Raw genomic sequence first — 19209 nt, forward strand, 5'->3', positions numbered from 1 at the left:
CCTCTGCTTGCAGGTTTCCTTTATTTATTTCTGCATTTATTTTTATGTTGTGTTTAAAAACCAAAATTGATAGATTTCTTTACCTGCTTCCCAGCTGCTCTTTCTAAACAGACAGAGAACACTTTTTTCTAACTTAAAATACAGTCCTAACTCAAAGGTGCCCAGGACAAGATCTTTCCTGGCTGGCCAGCTTGAGCCAGAGCAGATCATCTCAGGCAATTACATTGCTGAAGAGACTGGGATAGATGGCATAAACCAACTCACAGAAACAACTTTAAAACCACAAACATTGATTCAAAAGATCTCGAAATGCTGAAATACTCTCCGTAAGTGACAGGCACTATGCCATGGCCTCTCACCTTCATTATCCTGACCCTCCCTGACTTTAGGATCTCTCCTGCCCTACTATAGGTTGTAGCTATCTGGAAAATGAGAGTGGGAAGCAGAACTGAGTTGGGAAGTCACGAAGCATTTCAAAATTTCATCAACATTTCAAATTTTATAGAAAACCTGTCATTTTAGAAGAGAGTGATGTCCTTTCCCTTGGAATTCATACAACGGATTTGGATAGTGCCACAGGGTTTCCTCCTCTTACTGTTTCATGCTGGGTGAGTATTTTTTTGGGCTCTGGAGATCATTCTTGTGCAATCACTGCTTGTTTGCCTTCCTCTGCTCTGTAGCTGCCAACACAATCCTCTTCCAAACCTACACACAGCTCAACATTGTGATCCATCTCCGAGGGATGCTGATCACAATGTTGAACTGTGTGTAGGTCTGGAAGAGCATTTTGTTGTTGGAACAAGAAGATCTGTAATGTCCCTTCCTACCCAAGGCATTTTATGGATTCTGTGATTCCCAGAGTGGCTGCTCTAACACGACCCCTTACATGGTATCTCCATCTTTACATACTGTGAAAGGACAGGGAAAAAGAGGAAAGATCCCAACTATGGCTCCATAAAATACCCTCAATTTTGCAGCCAGCAAGCTGGAGGGCTGCCATTTCATTCAGCTGAAACAGAAATACATTCAGCCTTTTGGATCTCTAAAGGCAGAAGTAACTCACATCAGCTTCTTCCCTTCTGCTCAGAAAAATAAAGGAACATCTGGATTTACCTCTTTTGCTGGTACCTTGCACAACAACAGCTCTAGGCTGTCATCCCAAACCAGCACAGGAACCTGCCTGTGTGAGGGGAAGATGTTTTTAAAGCACACCAAAAAAATCCAAATCTGGCAATAGGGAGCAAAGAGAAAGCTGCAAGGCCCAGGGATGCAGATAATTCAAAATATACTGATGGGCCCTGAAAAATGGAGGCTGCAGCCAAAAAGTCTGGCCTGACACGGGACAGATTCACTGGCAGCTCGCTGCAGAAAGGAAGGTGGCTTCACAGATGTCTCTGCCCTAAGACAACAAGGCACCTGCTCTTGATTTTGGGACCTGAGTTTCTGTAAATTCCAGGTCAAAAGAGAAAAATTAATCCCCATCCTTTAAAAACTTGATACATAAATAAATCAAATTAAATCCTCAACTCTATCACAGAATCCCAACTATAAGTTGGCAGCCATTTGATAGAGGGAGGGCAAGGACAGTTTCATCTTTCCCCCATCACACTTTAGAAGAAAAAGAGAACATTTTTAGGCTGGAAAAGAGGTCACTTGAGCTGCTGCCATAGTGTGAGACGTGGGAACAACATTAATTTCTATATCCATGTGTTTTCAGGTGCTGGTGCTTGATCCAAACACCTGCACAGCACAGGAAAGCTTCCATCAATCCCTTAATATGCAGCGGAAATTAATCTCAATTTTTGAATATTACAAACATCCAGAAGCTGCCTTTAGCTACTGCAATAACTGTAATTTCACATCCCTGTATTCCCCTACATCAAAAAGAAAAAAAAAATCATAAAATTATAAAATCATAGAATGGTTTGGGTTGGAAGGGACCTTAAAGATCACCCAGTTCCACCCCCTGCCAAGGGCAGTGATACCTTCCACTATCCAGGTTGCTCCAAGTCCCATCCAACCTTGGACACTTCAAGGGATGGAGCAGCCACAGCTTCTCTGGGCGGCTTGTGCCAAGGTCTCACCACTCTCAAAGGTCAGAATTTCTTTCTAATCTCTACTCTAAATTTCCATTTTGTCAGTTTAAAGCCATTTCCTCTTGTCCTGTCCCTCCATCCCCTATCCAAAGTCCCTCTCCAGCTCTCTTGGAGCTGCTTTAGGCACTGGAAGGGGCTCTGAGGTCTCACTGGAGCCTTCCCTTCTCCAGGCAGAACAGCCCCAACTCTTCCATCCCATCTTCCTAGGAGAGGTGCTCCAGCCATCTGATTAGAAATCCTTCCTTAACACCCAGGTTTTCCCCATCTGAGGAGCATTCCCAAACCACAAGAAACCCTCTTCCCACGTGGTGCACAGCAGACACCTCCCACAGCCCGACAGCAGCGCTGGCATCCAACAATGGAAACTTTCCTTCCATTTGCATGCTCAGCTTTGCCGAAAACAAAGCACGCTGCTCAAGTGGGAGAACACCTTCCTACTTGTTCAGGGAAGGCCAGGGAATTTGTGCAGATCCCTGGTTACTTGGAGGCAGCACTTCTCAAGGAAGACAAGCGAGGGAGCTCAGAGCAGCAACTCTCAGTGCTAAGGAGATTAGGAGGGCAGCCCAGGGAATCAGCAATCCCAGCACATCACAGCCACACAGCCTTGCCCACAGCTGTCACTTTGAGGAGAGTTTGCTACAAAACCAGCACAGAGATTATCTTGTTCCCTTGCAGGAATGCAAGGATTGAGATGCAGGGGGAAAGCAGCAAGACGGGAGCCGCAGGCTTTGTGGAGGCGAAGCCAGCTCTGCTCACTGAGCAGGGACCACCACATGGAGGAATTCCGGCCAGAAACCACCCCAGCGCCGGAATGCTGGCCAAGAAAGTGGTTTGAGAAAACACAAAATGTGCCAGCAGCCTGATGACACTGCCCATTGCTCTGAGGGGGGGTGCACTGAATGCCAGGACATCCCCATGAAGGCAGGCGTGGGTAGTTACCAGATTAACCCACCACCCAGGGAGAAGGGATTTTGGGTCACCACAGTGCTCACATCACACGCTGGCAGCTGGGACAGCCACACGAGGGTGTTGCATAATGGCTCTTTTTCCTTTCCACACACACTCAGTGGCATCCCACAGAGCAGTGTCACAACCAGGGATCTCCTGCGTGGTGAGCACACGGAGCAGCTTGCTGCAAGGGGAGCCAACTCCACCAGGAGTCCACAAAGAATCATGGAATTGTTTAGGTTGGAAAAGACCTTTAACATCACCAAGTTCCACCATTAACCAAGTATTGACTGCAAAGGCCACTACTCTGCCATGTCCCCACGTGCCTGTCACAGACATATTTTATGAAAAACCCTTTTACCAGGATCTTTTCCCCTGAGAAACTGAGAAGCTTCAGCTTCTCCATGTTTTGCTGCTTTGGAATGTGATCTGGAGAAATGTTTACCCAGCATGTGAATTGTTTTTACTTGATGACCAATGACAGCCACCTGTGTGGAGGCTGTGAGCAGTCACAAGATTTTATGATCATTCCATTCCTTCCCTTTCAAGCCTTCTGATTAAATCCTTTCTTCTATACTTTTAGTACAGGTTTAATATATCATTTTCTTTTAATATAATATATATCATAAAATAATACATCAGCCTTCTGAAACATGGAGTCAAGATTCTCATCTCTTTCCTCGTCCTGGGACCCCTGAGAACACCACCACACATGCCACATCCACACACCCGTTAAATCTCTCCAGCACTTCCTTGGGCAGCCTGTTCCAATGCTTGGCAACTCTTTTGGTGAAGAAATTATTCCTAATATCAAATCTAAACCTCCCCTTGTGTCACTGTCATATTTTCTGAAAAATCCCTTCACCAGGATTTCTTCTCCTGGGAAGCTGAGAAGCCACAGAGAAAAATGAAAACAATAATTTTCTGATTTGCTTCTCCTGTGTTTTGCTGCTTTGGAATGTGGTTGGAGATTGTTTACCAACTGGTCACTGTTTTATTGGTTTCACATTAATTGTTTTGACTTAAGACCAATCAGAGCCTCAACACAGGTCCAGCTGTGTTGAGGCTCTGGAAAGAGTCATGAGTTTTTTATTATTATCTTTTGGCCTTCTGTCTGTATCCTTTCTCTGTTCTTTAGTATAGTTTAGTATAGCATTCTTTAATATAATATAGATCATAAAATAATAAACTAGCCTTCTAAGAACATGGAGTCAGATTCTCAATTCCTCCTCCGTCTGGGGTACTCAGAAAATACCACACCCTGCCACCACTTGAGGCCATTTCCTCTTGTCCCATCACCAGCTTTGAGCCCTTCTATGTGCCCTTGGACAAAGCACCCAGGTCCTTCACATCCCTAAGGACAAAATCAGCATGTGATGGAACAGTTCATGAAAAGCAGTACTTGTGGGGTTCACCTGAATAGATCAGAAAGATGGGGACAAGGAGAAAATGCAATGAGATCTAGCAACGACCTGGGCACAATGAGGACATCAACACATGGATGTTACACCTCCATTTGTTTTAAAGGCTTATTTTATAGATAGTTGTGTGCACACAGATGTAAATTTATGACTGATAAAAACACAGCTTTTCCAGTTACTGTGCCTATAACTGAAAGCACCAATGACCAGCCAGAGACAAAGACAGAAAACCCCTCAGTGACACACAAAAAGTCTGAGCAGTGAAGCTGATGCTGGACACAAATCCAGGCACAAGCTTAGCCCCAGTCAACCTCTCTTACTTGCATCACCTGAATGGCTGAAGCATGGGTCAGCCCAGTTGAACAAAGTCCCCAGGGGGAACCTGCTGGTCTACTTAGCAAGGAGTGGCCTCTCCAGACCTCAGCAGCCTCTGGCAAACACTTGGTGATGTGGACGAAAGGGCTGGGGCCAGGGAGCACCTTGTGCTTGTGCCCTGTGCAGCCCTTCCAGCAAAAGTGCCTTCACCAGTGCTCACTCAGCACAGAGCACGAAAAAGCTAAAAACAACTCCACTGCCTGGACTTGCAGGGTATCAGGAGGTGAAGAAGAACTAATCTGAGCAGGGAGAGATTTGGACTCTCTGCTGCAATGATGTCCTTCTATAGCTTTGCTCCCAAAGCACCACCTGTGGCTAACAAACAGCGAGATTTTCAAGAGCATTCCACATCCAACTTAAGAGTGTGTGACTCTTCCCAAAGGGTTTCCATCCACTTTTCTCATCATGCAGCAGATAGACAGGGAGAGCAACAGACCCCTGGTACACATGGGGTGAGGAGAGGGCAACCAAGAAATGTGCAAGAGCACAAATTCAACACAGGGACAGTGACAGGACTGACAGGTCAACAAATTGACGGGGGCTAAAATGTTGTCAATAGAGCCAAGGACCACCATGACAGCTGGGGAGAGAGATCCTGAGCCCAGCTTGGCTGACACCATCAGTGCAGCTCCCACAACACCACAGGACTTTCACATTCATCACACCTGGTGTTCTTTACAATTCACTCCACCACCATCAATGCCCTGCACTGGGTGACTCCAGGTCCAGCAAGAGCAAGACAGGCACAGAGATGCCACAACAGCTATTTCCCCCCTCATTGCTGAAACCATCTGCTCCATCACCTGGCTGATTACAGCTTTCTAACCCATTGGTCCTGGTTGCTCCCAGAGGCCACACTCTCCTGTACCTGCTCCTTTCTACCACACAGAAGAAACTGCACGTGAAAGTAAGAGATGGGAAGGGAAAACCATAAAGCTGATAAAAGATGTCCTCAGCAAAATTTGTTTTAAGGCATGACTAGCTGGTGATGAAAGCCAAATCCTCTGGTTTTCAGTCCAGACCCTCGTGGGCAGACAATTTGTGCTCTCTCTCTCCAGCCAGATGTGGTGCTTGGGGACTATTCAGGACAGCAGTAACACCACTAAAGCTCTCTGCTCAGTCCTGCTGAGAGCAGATCCAGGGGAATGAGCACTGGGATTTAGGGAAACATCACCTGTATCAAGGGGGACACACATCACACTGATTCAGCACCAGTGCTGCCACAGGGGACAGGAAAATTACACAAAGCACTGCTCCCTCCTCAAACATGAGCCTTGTGGGGGATGAATCAGTTTCTGTCTCCAGGGTCACTGAGGAGGAGTCCTATAAATCTCCCTATGCCTCCAAGGGGAGGTAAACCAGGTGGAAGGGACAGAATAATCCCAGAAAAAGCCAGTGGAACTTGGCTGTGGCTGTGCTGCCCACAAATGGAGCTGCCACAGCTGGATCTGCTGCTGGAGCAAGAAGCAATTTCCCTGGGAGGGGACACATGAACATCCCACCAGTGTGACATGGACCAGCACTCCCCTGCTTGCCTTTCACACTGCCCAGGAGACCAACAAGGCTTTACAATCCTGGCAGGAGTGTCCAAGATGAGGAACATGAAGCTAAACCTGAAGATCTATGGAACAATACAGTTCTCAGTGATTTCAGGGAATTTGGGGATGGACTGTTTAGTAGGGCTTGTAGTTTCAGGGAAATGGTTTCAAACTGAAAGAGGGTAGGGGTTCAGGGGAGATAAAACATTTTGGTAAGACATAAAAAAAGGTTGCCCACAGAGGTGGTAGGTGCCCCATCCCTGCAAAGATTCAAGGCCAGGTGGGACGAGGCTCTGAGCAAGCAGATGAAGTTGGAGATGTCCCAACATTGGACATCTCACTGCTCATTGATGGGGATTATATTTGATGACCTTCAAAAGTTGCTTCCAACCCAGACTATTCCATGATTCAATTTCTGCCTGGCATCCTTAAGCACCCAAGTTTCAAAGCACTACATTCTCCATGTTTATTTTATTCCTGTACATGGTTTGCTCTAGAGATCAAAGACATGGAACCAGCAAAGGATCAGCACAATGAGAACATAGGGAGAACATGAAAATACGGCCAAAGCTCTGAGACAACTCCTAGATAAGGTTGCTTGGATAAGGAGTGAAGATAAAGCACTCCCTGCCCAGCCTCACCAGCAAAAAGTTCCATAAACCAGCTCTCCCTTTTGGCAACTCAGTCCAAAACAGAGTGAAACTCCTATAAAATGAAAGTCACGGGGAAAAAAAAAAGTTTCTCAAGGGAAAAATTTTATTTGCATCTGCCTGAGCCCCATAATGCCATGTTCCGGTGACCCTCTCCTGAAGAGATGCTCTTACCAGCTGCTTCCCAAGTCCTGCTCTCCTGGGCACACAAGACTTTCTTCTAATCTGGAAGAAAAAGTAAGACAACTGATAAGTACTGGGGAAAAAAAAAAAAAACTATTTCACTGTCATGGTTAAGGACATGGCAACCATCAGCACACCAAGAGCTCTGATATCCAGGCACATTCTAAACTGAGCTGTAGAAATAGGTACAAAACCAGCTGTTGGTTCCTCAAAACATCACTGCTGAGCATGGGGAACAGCATCTCCTTTTCAAAAGAGAGTTGATATGAATCTTTAAATTCCTAGAAGGTTTCAATATTTCCAGATTAGCAAAAGTACTAAAGTAGGGGGGTGTAATTGTTTGCAGGACACCTGCAAAATTAATAAATAACAAATTAAAACCTTCAATATAAAAGGAGAATCACTTGTTTAAGTGTCCAGTCTTCTTTAAGATCCCAAACCTGCTGTGGGAGGAGCACTCTGGCCACAATCCAGTTAAGCATTTCAGTGTGTCAGATTTGAGAGAAGAGGGAGAACCCTGCTGAATCAAGGTCTTGGCATTTCTCACCAGCTGCTTGTTTCTCTCTCCTGCTGGCCTTCAAACACGTACACACACTCCTACCTTCCAAGAATTTCCAATTTTAGCTTTTATTCTAGAAACAACACCCCCTGGTTACAAAAGCAGCCGATTTTGCTGCCAGGAAAAAGCACTGGTAGAACCCCAAGGGGCAGGTCCTGCATTAGACGAGCACCAGGCAGCCCTCAAGAGCACAAAAGGCCTTTTAATTAATACTCCTACTTGCTTTGCTCAATTAACAACACTGAGCAAGCCCTTCACACACTGCCTGCAGCTCTGGTCACTGTGGGCTGAACACTTTAATAATCCTTTTGCATTTATAAATACTTCCTATACAAATGGCTTGTACTTCCTACATGCATGCTCTCTACAGAAAGCTCACTTAAGAAAAAAATCTAAAAAAAAAAAAAAAAAAAAAAAAAAAGCAATTTCCCCAGAGAGAAAAATTCAGAGATAAAATTGCAGCAATGATTTGTATCTGCCCAGAGGAGCAGAGCAGCAATCCCAGCCCTTGGTGACCTCTGTGCAAACACACCAAGCCAATTACACTCTGTGACAGAGGATTTTCCCCTCCCAGAGCAGCAGCTTCTTGTTGCTCGGAGTGAGAAACATCAAAAGGTGGTGCAAGTAGTGAGTGTGTGCTACTGAGCAGGCTGGGGACAACCAGCCTCGAGGTTTAATCAAGATTTGGATCCAACTGTGTGAGGGGTTTTGTAAACACTGATCTTATGGAGTTGTTACATCTGGAGGATGTAATTCCCACTGACCTGCCCGTTTAACCTATGGAAATCACCACGGGGCAACTCAGCTCAATCCTCCCACTCCTTCCCTTCTTGTTTGCTGTGGTCCCCATCAGCAGATGAGTGCTAATCCACCTCATCCTTCAGTGTCCCACACTTGGGACATGCCCAGCAGCACTTCTATGTCCTTTGGCAAGATAAAAGGAAAAAACACAAACTTTTTACAGCCACCAGTCATAGCCAGCAGCTGACAGAAGAAATGCCCTCAGCTTCCCAGAGTTACAGAATAATTTAGGTTAGAAAAGACCTTTCAGATCCATTAGTTCAACTACTAAGTACTGCCAAGGCCACACTAACCTATGTCCCCAAGTGCCACGTCCACACATCTTTAAATACTTCCAGGAATGGTGACTCAACCACGTCCCTGGGTAGCCTCTTCCAATGCTTGAAAAACCTCTCAGTGGGGAAATTTTTCCTTAGATCAAATCTAAACCCCCTTGGTGCAAACTGAGACTGTTTCCTCTTGTCCTGTCACTTGCTGCTTGGGAAGAGTGGCCAGGACATGGTGATGTGCAGCCTGCCTGACCCCTGGCTTGGCCCAGGAGATCCTGGCTCCAGCTTCTTGCTGAGCCACACCATCACTGCTCTGGTTATAAGGATGCTTTTTCTCCTGGACATTCCAGAGCCCCTTTCCTTCACCCTGTTTCTTTAGAAAAACAAAACAAAACAAAACCAAACAAAAAAAAAAAACAAAACAAAAAAAAAACAACCCAAAAACAACAACAACAAAAAAAAAAAAAAACAAAAACAAAAAAAAAAAAAAAAAAACAAAAACAAAAAAAAAAAAACAAAAAAAAAACAAACCAAAAACCAGGGGCTGAGAGCTGGGAATTTGTGACTTCACAGGCCATTTTTTTCTGCTCCAGAAAAAAAAAATATTATGAGGAGCATATAAGAGGTGCATTTAGGTCTGGATTTTAACCATCACAGGCTAGCTGTCCTTGTTTCCTGCAGGATATCACTCAGAGTAGCCAAAACCCAGGTGACTCCAGCAGGAGAAAGAAATACAGCAGCAGGTACTTCAGAAAATCCAAAAACCAGCTCATCATACCAGTGCCCACAAGGTCACTGAAATTCCAGATCCCATCTGCTCCCCAAAAGAGGATGTTATCCCTCCTCCTGAGATGTTTACAAGGGGAAAACCACCTCAGCTTCCCAGCTGGTGCTTTGAGTGTTCCCCAGTCTGCTCCATCCATGCTGTGCACTCCATCATCTGCTTGGAACTGGGATGGGAGCATCCTTTTCTAACACTCCAAATGCGCCGGCTTAATTATTACACTTTGGGCATTTTGGGGGATTTTTCCTATTTTCGTGTTTGTTTGAAGCATTCAACCATGGGGCAAAACAATTTCTGCCTGCACTCAGAGAGGAAACACTCCTGACTGTTTAGGTGAGATTAATTTCAGGATTGTGGCCAGACTGAGGAAATTGGTGGCAGAAATCCTTCATAGCTGGATAATGAGGTTGTGGCTTTATGAGTAATTCTCCTGAGTTATGTGCCTGGCACCTTGGGTGTGGGTGACACATTCCTTCCTCCCCTCCATTTTTTGAATGAGAAATGTCATCCAAGTGCACAAACACAGTATTTATTAAAAAAAAAATAAAAATAGCAACAACACAGCTCATGAGGTGGAGGCACAGATTGCATCTCACTTGTACAATGTACAATCAGCTGCTGTCTGGAGGAATTTCCCTGCTGGGTTCTCCAGGAATATCCCCAGATCCATCACCACTGTGATATATCCAATACTCCAAACATCTAAAGAGCCTCTCGGGTGGAAATCAGGACAGTACCAAAGCCAAATCAACAAAAACACTCCCTGAACACCTCTGTTGTACCAATATTTTTGATATGTAGAGATTAATCCAGGCTTCCTCACTCCCTGCTGCTGAGCCACCTCACATCCATACCCATGGTCCTGCACTATTCCTCCTCCCAACCCAAAATGGCATCCCTGGATTGCAACCAGCTCCCACTTTTTGAGCAAGCAAAGGCCTTCACATGGAGGTCACCTGAAGTTTTAATGCTGTCAAAGCTCAGCTGCAAGGGAATTAGAGAGGAGGAAGAGCAGCCTTTTTGTGGAGATGCCTCTGCTCCAGCTGGAGCCATCACCTTCCATTACTCAGCTCCTTTTTGGGAATTCTCCATGCCCTCCCCTGTAATGACAGCTCCTGCTGGCATCACATCCACCCTGCTTCTCCTGGAGGGTGAATGAGCAGATGGGACCGGTGGAAGATGGATGAACTGCACAACTGGAGTCCTTCCAACTCAGTAACTCCCACCCAAAAGACAGAGGATGCAAAGATCCTTCAGGGGTCAGAACCTTTTTTCTAGGGGTAGGAACAGAGTCAAGGAAGACATGCAGGTGGCTACTGAGAGGCTGTGCAGACTAACTCATGTCTGCATGGTTGGTTTTACCATTCTCCAAATTCCTGCTTTGATTGCTTATTCCCCAGACAACCCACTGCACTACTACAGCAAAATAAGCACAATCCTGAAGAGTTTTGAAATTAATATGATGGGCTTGCAAGCATCTTCCATCATGCAGAACTAAAATTAAAATGTACACCCGCCCTCGCCTCACTCCCTGAAATCCACCAGGCAGAAACTTCCCTGTGTCACATCAAAAGACTCCAACAGCTGAAGGGGTTAATAGAAAACTGAATTTCCAGCTGCTACCAGGCTTCAGGGCAGGGTTCTAGCCCCACCACCATATCTGCTCCAGCAGACCATTCCCTGCCTGAGACACAGCAGAGGTGCTTTTAGAGCAGCTTCCTCCACCACTGGGCTGACAATCATCCTCCAATACACATGGCTATGAGAGAACCAGGGGAATGGTGGTTTCCAGATATTTTGGAGAAGGAAAAGGCAACCATGAGGTTTTCTCAGGAAAAATTTGCTGAAGAGCTCATGAGTGTTCTGACTGTGCCACAGTCAGTAAAAAAAGTAAAAAACGTAAACCAGAAGAGAATTCATTCAATCTCTGCAAAAACCTCAGGGGACAGGTGAGAGCAAACACAAAGTTCAGGGACAACACCACAATGACACTTCATGAGGCTGGGCATCCCTAAGGAGAAAAAGCTTCTGAGAATCACAGAATCACAGAATGGTTTGGGTTGGAAGGCACCTTAAAGAAGATCTTGGTCCAAGCCCCAGGTTGCTCAAGCCCTGTCCAACATGGCCTTGAACACTTCCAGTGATGGGAAATCCACAGCATTTTTGGGCAACGTGTTCCAGTGTCCCCAGCTCTCACAGGGAAGAATTTCTTCTTAATATCTAATAGAAACATGCCCTCTTTTCAGTCTGAAGCAATTCCCTCTTGCTACATCCCTCCATGCCCTTGTCCAAACTCCCTCTCCAGCTCTCTTGGAATCCTTTTAGGCACTGGCAGGGGCTCTCAGCTTTCTCTGTAGCCTTCTTGTCTTCAGGCTGAGCAACCTCAACTCCCTCAGCCTGTCTCCATATCTCCAGTCCCATGATCAGATTAGTGGCCCTCCTTCTGAACTCCCTGAGGAAACATCTCCACCCTCAATGCAACATCAACAGAGAGGTTTGGGGCAAAGACCTAACACTGAACTACCAGAGCAGGGCAAACCCTGATATCTGAGCTACAGCTGGTTTTACACTGCAATTCCAGCTCAAATGAGCAGTTCTATCAGAGGGACAGACCCTGACTCACAGCCCTGAACTCACTGTGAAAACCCTGTTCAGCAGCAAGGCACCAACACGGCGAGTCAAGGCATTCCCAAGGTCTTGCTGCAAACCCCAACTGATTTTTCTTTTCCTCATGCACATGGCGGACATTTCCTTCATGGCTCATCACACCATCAGGACCACAGCAAGAAAACCAACACCCTCTCAGACACCTTTTGGGAGAGCAGACACAGCTGCCTGCCCTTGATGGCAATTTTGGGGTTGAAATTGAGATGCAGATTGCTGCCAAAACAACCACCCTGGGGGAGCTGTTGCTTTTTCTCTTGAAATGCAGACACACTTTCCATTTCTTCCCTCCCCTTACTTCTACTGATTTTACCAGATTTCTTAGAGAAGGGAAGAGCAATTGCATGACTCAGAGGGAGAATCATCTTCTACCCATCACAGAAATGCTCACGTGCACTCAAGGAGCTGGGTGAGACACAGCCTTTTGTCCCAGGCCATGGTCTCAGACTGGCAAAGCTTTGTCACATGCCCAGAAGAAAACACGGGGAAGAGAAGAAGCAACAGCACCAAGAGTCAGAGGCTAAAATTGCAGGGCCGTGATGAACAGAAAGAGGTTTCCTCCTAGAAACCACCAAGCCAAACATGAAAGTCCTCATCCCATGTGCAGAGGAGGTCACAGGAGGAAAAATCTACAACTTTCTGCATGGAAGAGGCTGTGTGGGATCAGGACGGGATGATCAATGTGGTCAAGAGATAAAAGCCACGCCCAGGAGCAAAGTGAAAGCAACAACACTTAGTGATACCCACAGTATCTCATCTACCATGCTGATTTGCCTTCTTCACGTGCTTTAAACTTTTGGAACATACCCCCAGAAAAAGTTGTGATTGACTGGAATATATTTTCCATTGTCTCCACTTCTGCTGCATTTTTATTGTGGTGCCCAAATATTTAATTGCTGAAAAGGTGGAGTGAGGGCTGGCAGGGCACATGTTCAGAAACATCAGGAGAAGAGATGGCTCCTCTGATGCAGGAAGAGAGGTCTGAAAACATTTTCTTGCACTGCAACAAAAGTCTTGCCATAGGAACAAGAACATGATCCCCTGCAAAACTGCAAAATTCACTTGATGGTGTGCAGATATTTACAGCCCCCAGGGCTGTTTTCACAGTTATGGTTCCTCCTTATCCCTAATACAGCTGACAGCAGCACATGTAGGATCTGGAGACACTGTGCAGGGGAAGACAACTCATAAAGGCATCAGTGCATTTCAGCAAGGCCTTCAGAGTCAGTTATCTGATGTTTCAGACTTCACTGATGGCATTTATGAGTTTAAAAATGTATATAAGGCTTCAACATCCTCTCCCAGCCGCTCTCTTTAGGATGCAAATGCAGCTTAACACAATTAGGCAGGACAGAAAGCCCAGACATTTTACAGGATCAACTGCATTCCAGTTGTCAGGGGAAATAAAGAGACACCAGCTCAACAGACAGGCTGGACAAAAGCCTGTTTTCATCTCGGGATGGTTTTCAGATCAGCACAGGACAGTGCAAGGAGGAAGAGCCTTTTTCCAAAAGGCATCAAGCCCTGCTACAGCTCTACAAGGGGGAAAAAATTGCCAAAAAATAATCAAGTAATCCTGTATTTGTTAGCAAGAAAATACAAATTAAGAATTAATTTTTAAAAACCTCATATTTAAAACTGGTGAAAACCAAAACTCCAAGAAAGTTGCTTGAGCAGGGCACATTGCTCCATTTAGAGACGTAAATAAAGCAGGAAGTAAATGAAGGAAGGCAGGTTTAGATCAGATATTAAGAAGAAATTCTTTACTGTAAGTGTGGTGAGGCCCTGGCATAGGTTGCACAGAGAGGCTGAGGACTCCCCATCCCCAAAAGTGTTCAGGGCCAGGTTGGATGGGGCTTGGAGCAACCCGGGGTAGTGGAAGGTGTCCCTGCCCATGGCAGTAAGGTTGGAATAAGATGATCTTTAAGGTCCCTGTCCACCCAAACCATTCCATGATTCTGTGATTCTCTGCGTTATCTGAAACTCCCAACATCAGGACAGAAAAGAGAGAGGAGAGAGAGAAGGGGAAAGCTCTCAGTGTGAGGCTTCTGCAAGCCCAAGGTTTTCATTTCCATTGCTCAAGGTTCAGAATTCAGAAGCTGACAAAGTGTCTGGAGGTACCTTGAAACACTTCCCATCACGACTGCCCTTTCAAAGGAGAAGCAACATGAAATTGGCAGGAAGTAGATATTTCTATATAATTTGCCATCTTTCACAGAAAAATCAATTATCCCTAATTCTAGGTATTTATTTTTTTCTATTAAAAGACCTAAATAAAGCATATCTGTTATTGCAGACTGCAATTAAAAAAAAAATTAAAAAGAAACAGATTTATTAATTAAATCTTCTGGAGCATCTCTGCTATGAAGACAGGATGAGAGAGTTGGTGCTGTTCAGAGTGGAGAAGGCTCCAGGAAGAACTTAGAGCTCCCTTTCAGTCCTAGAGGAGCTCCAAGAGAGCTGGAGAGAGACTTTGGACAAGAGCATGGAGTGACAGGACAAGGGGCAATGGCTTTAAGCTGAAAGCAGAAAGATTTGGATTAGATTTAGGAAGAAATTCTCTACCATGAGGATGGTGAGGCCCCAGCACAGGCTGCCCAGAGAAGCTGTGGGTGCCCCATCCCTGGGAGTGTCCAAGGCCAGGTTGGACAGGGCTTGGAGCAACCTGGGATAGTGGAAGGTGTCCCTGCCCATGGCAGGGGATGGAACTGGGTGATTTTTAAGGTCCCTCCCAACCCAAACCATTCTGTGAGTCCATTAATGAATTTTGGATCTACCCCTGAACTCTCCAGTGATCCTAGAGAACCTTTAGGTGGCAACAGAAACATTGACAAGATTATTTCTAGGAAAAATTCAAAACAACTTATGCTTCTCTTTCTAAACAACAGCATCAGGAGGCTTTCAGAAATCATCAGTTTGGCAGCTCTATCACTGCAAGAAGTGAGATGGAAAACCACCTGAGCACAGGTACAAGGTGCCAGGTGCTGATTTTGCACACCTGACATGCTGAAGCTGCTTGGACCACCCCTCCACACCTCTGTGCCTCCATCTCCCACCCAAAATCTTGAACCACAGCCCTGACCTTTGGGAAGGGCTTTAAGACCTCTGGGTCTGTTACACAAGCTCAGGTGTTACCACCTCAAGCCCAGGTAATCCAACACAAATCACTGCAGAGAGATAACAGCATGGCCTATCTGAAAATAGACAGAAATCCCCATCAAAAACATCTAAGTCGTCATGATAGAAAAATAAATCCAGGCAGATTGTTGCTCTCATTGTATGAATCATCATGTTGTTATAGCAACTTCATATCTGCACCCAATCTGAAAACCAAGCACAGCTGAAATAATATAACAGCATTAAGTTAAAATGATATATAACAAGACAAAAATGGATCGGCTCGATCTCCGAGGAGCACCCACACTTCTTTCTCACCCTCTTCCCTCCCTTTGGAAACATTGCTTTGCTGTATTTAAACAATAGAAAAAAACAGCCCAGACTTGGAGCTCAGGGAGAAGAGGAGCCCTAATGAGCTTTTGAATTCAAGAAGAGTCTTCAAAATGAAGAATCACAGAATTGTGGAATCAAAGAATCATTTAGGTTGGAAAGGACCTCAAAGATCATTTTGCTCCAGCCCCTCTGGCATGGGCAGGGACATTTTTCCCTTTTTTTAAATAAAAACAAGTGCAACTACCAGTTACAACCACCAGACCCAGCCAACTGCCCCTATTGCTCCCATGCACTCCAAAATTCATGCATTGAATGAATTACATAAATTTTAAAAGTTTTTTATCTTTATTTTTAATTCATGCAATGCAGGACATATATAAATATATATGTACATTGTGCCCTGCTCTGTTCAGGAGTCCTGAGCAGAGATTCCAGCCTGAACAGAACATTTAGAAGCAAGAAAGGGGATGCACAATTTCTAGCTTTAAAGCTGCAGGTCTGTGAGGTGATTTTATTGCTGGAGAAAAAGTGAAAAGCAATCGGAGCAGCAAAGGAAGAAAGGTAAATAAACAGAATTGTTTCAGGGACTTGGCAGGAAAGCACAGCTCCTCTGCAAGGCAAGGGGAGCCCACCAACCTCCAAAACACTGCAGGTGCCTCAAAAAATACTGTTGTGCCCCAATTAGTGCCAAAGATGGGCATAAAGCACCACAGGGCACTTCACTGCTCCTCTCCCCATGCAATGCTGCCAGCAACAAGGTTTGAAGGAGAAGGGAAAGTGAAAAGAAAGAAGCTTGGGAGATTTGCAAATTTTGCTCTTGATGTTTCAAGCAAATTAAGACCAAATAAACCCCAAAATAGAAAAAGCAACCCACAAACCCACAGTTCTAGTCCCAACAAAGTCCTATTAGTCTTAACAACAGCACAAAAGTGACTCAATTAATTAAAAGCAAACAAAAAAGAAGCAGCCTAACTTATTATTTCAGAGTTCAAGACAGCAAAAGCACCAGTCTGCCCCAGACAGAACTCTATTTTTTCTTTTCTTCTTTTTCTTAAATGCATTTATTCATTAAGGCTTCCTCGTAGGCTGTGTAATGAGTCACTTCTTGCTTCTCTATGAAGTGCAAAGGGATGGAAAGAAATAGGATTTAAATGGAGGATGGAGACACTCACAAAGCCTGTTAGAGAAGCTTGAAAAGCTTTTGAAGGAATGACAGATAAAGAGAGGCAACTCCTCACATGGACCCCAAACCCTTTTCTCTATCAGCAGAGCTTTCCCAGGGTCCAAGCCTGGCTGTCTCCTCGCTCTCAGCCAGCACAGAAAACCACCCCCTCTCCTCCACTGAGCTTTCTTCCTCCCCACAAGAACTTGGGATGAGAAACCTGAAGCAGGAGTGATGCTGCTCCTCTCATGGACCTGGTGGCTCAAAAGTGTGGATGTGGCTTTCCCTGCACCAGTGAAATATGACCAGGGGGGATTGATACCAGTTAGCATTATCGACAGCACAAGGCATTTCATGGCTCTCACCCTGGCAGCCAGAGAAGCCCCAGCTCAGAGTGAGCCACACGTGTCCAATTATTCTGCAATAGTTTTTCTGAGACTCACAGAAACACAGAAGGGTTTGTGTGGGAAGGGACCTTAAAGATGGTCTGGTTCCAAGTCTCCTGTCGTGGGCAGGACACCTTTCCCTAAACCAGGCTGCTCCAAGCTCCACCCAATCTGGATTTCCAGTGGAGAGGAAGAGTCTGTCCAATCTATCAGATCAGAGATGCCCAGCTCAATGAAAAGCTCAGGAGACAAACCCTCCCATCATCAGTCTTGGCTCAGACTGGATCTGGAGTATCCTGATTTGGTCTCCTAACTACTGTCAGGAGTTTCCCCTGGCTTTCAAGGTCCTTTGATGAGTCCTCCCACCATAAGTTTCGAGGAAGCAAAGCCAGCACGGAGATGCGACACAAGTCTGCAAAGTGGCTGAACAACAGGAAGGGCGCATGGAATTGTCACTGCAATAAACTCGAATCCCAAAAAATCACAACCTGACCCCAAATCCACTGCTGCCAGCCTTCCAGCAAGGACTCCCATCTTGTCCATGTGCAGAAGTAGAAAACTTGAAATAAATATTAGGACAAAGTAGATATTGGGGAAGGAATTCTTCCCTGTGAGGGTAGTGAGGCCCTGGCACAGGTTGCCCAGAGAAGCTGTGGCTGCCCCATCCCTGGGAGTGTTCAAGGCCAGGTTGGTCAGGGCTTGGAGCACCCTGGGATAGTGGAAAATGTCCCTACCCATGGCAGAGGTTGGAATGAGTTGATCTTAAAGGTCCCTTCCAACACAAATTATTCTATAATTCTATTTTTCTGTGAAATTGCTCTGGTGACAGCCATGATCATGTGTCATTCCCCATGGCAGAGATCTTCTATCTTCCCTAGAATGGTGTCTCTCACTTTTCTGACATTTATTCAATCTGAGAAAAAGAAAATTTAAACCAGAAAAAGAAACCAAAAAAACAAAAAAACAAAAGCAAAACTGAAAAGTGACAAAAGCCCCCACAAGATCTAAAATATATTAAAAATCCTCCTAAATACAGAATCTAGAGGAACTTTTTTGCTGCCACCTAGACCCCTTCCAAAGGGTTCCCATGCCAATCTAATAATAAAACTGTCGTATGGGGGGATGTGATTTTAGCTTTCAAGCTGAAGGTTGCTATGGGAGGCTGTTCCCAGTAGCAGCACTGTGCTGCATTTGTAAAAGCTCTTTCCAGCATCAGACACTGATCTTTGAGTTGGAAAAAAAAAAATCACTATTTTTGTTTTTAAAAAGTTCCATAAAAAGCAGCAGTGCTGGAGAAAAATGTAGAGAAAAAAGCAAAATATAAAAGGGGGCTGTAATTCAGATGAATTCAGATGCCTGTAGAAATGCAGATGCACTAAAATCCCCTTTCCAAAGCTAAAGCACCAGGAAAACCTATTTTTTTTTTCAAATCAGTGCACATCAGCTGAGTTGCTACATTTGCCAACACCAGGTTTGCTGGGATGTGGGAGAAGTTAAAGACAATGAGATGATCTCAGGTGCTGTATAAATGAGGTGCAGAAATGGGAACAGGTATTGCAGTGCCTCTGTGGGGTCGTCTGCTGTGCACTGAGATCTTGACTCGCATAAAAATAAGGCATCACTTCACAACAGGTTGAGGAAGTTTACCCAGCTCTTTAGAATTTAAAAAAATATAATATATATAGGGATTTGTGTAAGGAATGAAGTATTATGTGTGTATATATATCTATAGACACACAGAGTTATGTAAAGCTTGTCAAATACAAATGACTCTCTTAAAACTAACAAACAAGTAAACACAAAAGATATTTTCTACAGCAATCTGCAAGATTTAGGGGACTGTTACAACCTGCAGGATTTACAGAGGAAACACAGGAAGAAGGAGGATTTAACACAAGGACAGAGCCCTGAAGCAGCAGCAGA

General features: G+C 45.0%; 1 protein-coding gene across 4 annotated transcripts in view; it reads right to left on the reverse strand.

Moving 5' to 3' along the window:
• Positions 1-19209, reverse strand: part of TSNARE1 (t-SNARE domain containing 1) — a 461286-nt gene that overhangs the window by 408419 nt on the left and 33658 nt on the right. For all 4 annotated transcript variants that reach the window (XM_036400134.2, XM_036400166.2, XM_036400142.2 and 1 more), the window contains exon 3: positions 7203-7253. The gene's annotated coding sequence lies outside the window, so the exon portion shown is untranslated. The remainder of the gene's footprint in view (positions 1-7202; positions 7254-19209) is intronic.

Source organism: Molothrus ater, chromosome 1, assembly GCF_012460135.2.
Source record: "Molothrus ater isolate BHLD 08-10-18 breed brown headed cowbird chromosome 1, BPBGC_Mater_1.1, whole genome shotgun sequence".
In the NCBI taxonomy this organism is placed as follows: domain Eukaryota; kingdom Metazoa; phylum Chordata; class Aves; order Passeriformes; family Icteridae; genus Molothrus; species Molothrus ater.